Here is a 4,229-nt window from a genome sequence, read left to right as displayed (position 1 = left end):
CTATTCACAGAACACCAGTAAAAATCTGATTTATTTTATTCTTCACATAAAAGAAGTATGTAGGATTGGTGGGATGACTCTGGCTTAAGGCACTTTTCTGCCAAGTTTTGATGGCTTGGGTGTGATTCCCTGGGACCCACATGATGGAAGGAGAATTTTACAAATTGTCTTCTGCCCTTCACATTGGTGCCACAGCATGCATGTACACACACACACACACACACACACACACACACATATCCCAATAAATAAAAATGTATTGAAAGTGACAAAAACAAAAACACGAACTAGGTAAAAAAAAAACATATACCAAAACAAAATTAGGTTTTTCAAAGTAAAATCAACCAGAACCATACTTATGTATACGTGATTAAAATGGTAAAAGTTTTTCTAAGATGGTTTTTAAAATTTTTATTTTGTCATCACCATTTTTATTTTGTAGTGCTTGGGGTAATCAAACTCACAGTTTTGTGCTTGTCTGAGGTTTTAAGTTATAAAATTTTGATTATTGTGTATATTTGACTAGTGCTGACTCAACTTTATTCAAATGCCTTCAGGGTTTATGGACATAGCTAAAGAGCTAGCAGATTCATATTGTGGTTAACAAGTTATTCTAAGGACTTTGGGGGAGGGGGTAACAGTCTTTTCCAAATATAAAACAGCAGTTGTGACTTAGACTTTGTCTAATAATGCTTTCCACTAATCACTCTAAGCCCAGGACACTTCTCACCATCACGATGGCTGTCTGCAGAATAAATTGAGGCAAGCCTGCTGTGTATATTCGTATCTTTTATCATATGTTGGCTGTGGAAGAATGTGTTGCTTGATAACAATCCACTACTTACATTTCAGTCTTTGAGTAAGCATAGTAAAATTCAACAATGGCCACCGCGTCTCCAGAACTTCCTCACGTTAGCTGTAGAAAATCGACAGCAGTAGTTTCTGGCGGCTACTTGCTCTCCTGTCAGTAACAGGCACTGCCTTGATGAGCTTGCAAGGCCTTAAATAGCCAGCATTTGTTGAGCAGTAAGACACCATTTGGTGTCATTTAAATGAATTTCCATTTGTTGATCTGATTTTTAAACATTTTAAACATTCAGCTTACCAGTTCAGTGTGGTTTCTGCCTTTTATTAAAGCCATCCCTTGTTCTTTTATGGTGTGGTGTTATATTTACTAAATAGTTTTGGGCTTGTAATTTAACCATTGTTGGAAATAAAAATGAAAGAATAACATTCTGCTGTAGGGATAGTGAAACTAAAAAAAAAAAAAAACCCACCGGGCCTTAAAACAAAGTCTATTTTTCAGTCTCCAACACCGTACTTCTATATGAATGTCAAATCATTCATCCTGAGTGTGTCATTTCTGCCTGAGTCTGATTTATACATCTCTGGAAGTTGGGCACAGTCCCACTGCCATTGTGAATAATGCAAGTTTTAAGATTTTAGCCAATAGCATCAAGCTGTTTGGTTATATAAGCAAGGATAAAAAGGGGCTTTGAAATAAATAAGCTTTTTTATTATCACATTAAATATGTATGCTGTAACATAAAATATCTCAAGGTTTTACAATGTGCATACACAAGGCCCTGAAGATGTCTCTTTATATAGTACAAAATCTCATAAAGTGTTCATCTGACCAAAGAATATCCATCTTCCCTTTGTGGTTGGGGAGAGAAGTAAGTGTAAAGCCGTGTATAATGCAGGCACTTCTTTCCTCAGGGTGCTGTTCTCTGGAATAGTTCACCTTAATGGCCTCCCTCATTTATGTAGTCACTGTACTTTTTTTGATGGATCATGATGGCACTGAGAGATGTTCTGAGAAAGATGAGGACGTGGCAGAGTAGTTTAATATATGCAGAGACTTCTGCATCACAGAACTAGTACTGGATTCAGTCTAGGTCTACATGTTCAGACCAACCTACAGTTTTCTAGTTTTGAGACAAGCTTCTAATTATTTAGCCCAAGCTAGCCATGAACTTGAAATCCTCTTGCTTCTTCCTGAGTGCTGGGGTTAGAGATATGTAGCACTATGCCTAGCCATTTTGTATGTTTTGATTGACTTGACCAATAAAACTGGAAATTCATCCTAATTTTCATCCTAACATACTGAAAAACAATGAACAAACCATCAGTCTTTCCTGTATTAAAAAGTTAACTCTAAGGGCTGGAGCTCAGTGGTTAAGAACACTGGCTGCTCTTGCAGAGGACTTGGGTTTGGTTCCCAGAATCCACACGGTGGCTCACAACCAGCTGTAACTCCAGTTCCAGGGGATCTGACACTCTTCTGGTCCCATGGGTACCAGATATATTCAGGCACTTGTACACATTCATAAAATAAATCTTTACATCTAAAACAGGTTAACTTTAAAGACTGTGTGTGTGTGTGTGTGTGTGTGTGTATTTAGAGAGAGCCTTGGTTGGCCAGGGATATCACACAGTGTTCTCAATTCCCTACAGTGATCTAGGTGAAAGAATGTTTTATAGACAATGGTTCAGGAGAGACTTGATTCAACAGCTGCTTAGTAATGTTGTGCTGGATTGAGGTGGACCTCATTGGGGAAAGTGCTTACCTAGCTTATTCAAGGCTCCATGTTAGGTTCCTAGCATCACAAATCTACTTTAAGTATAAATTAAGAACTTTGTTAGTAGGGGCTGGTGAGATGACTCAGAGTTTAAGAACATGTACTGATCTTGCAGAGGACCCAAGTTCAATTCTTAACACCCACATCTAAGCTCATGACTGTAACTCAACTCCATTTAGATCTGGCACCTCTGATCTCTGAGAGCACCCCAACACACACACATACCCCAAAAAGCCAATCTTTACAGAGATTTTTATTAATAGATGATGGAAATAGATGAGAAACAGAAGTTAATTACATGCTACTTGCTATAACTATTATAATTGAAAATAATGTGAACTAAGATGATGTCTGTATGATTTGATTTTGCTAAACTATGAGAAAAGAAAAGAAGTGAGAAACATTGTGATGTTCACCTATAATACTATGATTCCAGTACTTGGGAGGAGAGGAGGGAGGATTTTTAGTTCAAGGTCACCTTCTCTCAAAGCAAAATTCATTGCTTTTTCCTAAAATCTGAGCTAATTTTTCCTCTGATTCTGTGATGATTCTCATTAATAATAGTCTAAAGTTGAACAAAAATAAAAAACACTAGATCACATTGATGGGTTTCATAGTATTAGAAAGATATGCAAGTTGCCAAGGGAGAGGAGTAATTGGTAGTATTACCCAGTAGCAGAATCCACGAACCACATTAATTATTGGACTTTTAAGATATCACAGTGCTGGAATAGTGGCACTTTTATCATCTTGGATACAGCTGTATCATTGGATTTAAAACTTGCACAACAGGAAGTGGAAAACCTCAAGGCGTGAGCAAGTCCTTCAGTGCTCTCCAAGTTCTTGGTTATGGAGTATTTGGCTCATCCTGGTACACTCAGCTTGGCTGCTGGAGTTGCTTGTGGCATGTGCCTGGGCTGAGGCCTCTCGCGTCACCTTGGGATGTTCCCCCAGGACTCAACAAGTGAGGCAAATAGAGATACAGAGACAGGAACCGAAGGAACAGGAGAGAGTGGGGAGTACAAAATGATTCTTGTGGTTCGAACTGACCTAAAGATGGGAAAAGGGAAGGTCGCTGCCCAGTGTTCTCATGCTGCTGTTTCTGCCTGCAAGCAGACTCAAAGGAGAAACCCTCAAGTGCTCAAGGAGTGGGAAGACTGTGGCCAGCCCAAAGTGGTGGTCAAAGCCCCAGATGAAGACACCCTCATTGGATTACTGACCCATGCAAAGATGTTGGGACTGACTGTAAGTTTAATCAAAGATGCTGGACATACTCAGATTGAACCAGGCTCTCGAACTGTCCTGGGAATTGGGCCAGGCCCAGTAGAACTAATTGATGAAATTACGGGCCACCTAAAACTTTACTAGATGAGCTTTTGTGCGATGTGATTCTGTCTGAAAACGGAAGCTTGTCAGTAACAATAAAAGCTTAATTTTTGCCCCACTTTTTAAAAAAAAAAAACTTGCACAACAGTAGGAATTCATCTCTGGTACCATAAACCTAGACAACTACCCGTGGCTGGAGAGGTCATAGACCGAGAAAGGATCCTGCTACTACCTCTTTCCAAACACAGTAAATTTCTAACTTATCCTTGTACTCAGATAAGTGTTGCTCTCACTACTCGTCAAAGAAACTTCTTTTTGCAA

General features: G+C 39.1%; 1 pseudogene; it reads left to right on the top strand.

Moving 5' to 3' along the window:
* Positions 1 to 881: 881 nt before the first annotated feature.
* LOC114704061 lies at positions 882 to 3,950 on the top strand (annotated as a pseudogene).
* The last annotated feature ends 279 nt before the right edge of the window (positions 3,951 to 4,229 follow it).

This window comes from Peromyscus leucopus, chromosome 15 (genome assembly GCF_004664715.2).
Source record: "Peromyscus leucopus breed LL Stock chromosome 15, UCI_PerLeu_2.1, whole genome shotgun sequence".
Taxonomy (NCBI): Eukaryota; Metazoa; Chordata; class Mammalia; order Rodentia; family Cricetidae; genus Peromyscus; species Peromyscus leucopus.
The sequence above is the reverse complement of the archived record's forward strand: the minus strand, read 5'-3'. Positions and strand labels throughout refer to the sequence as shown.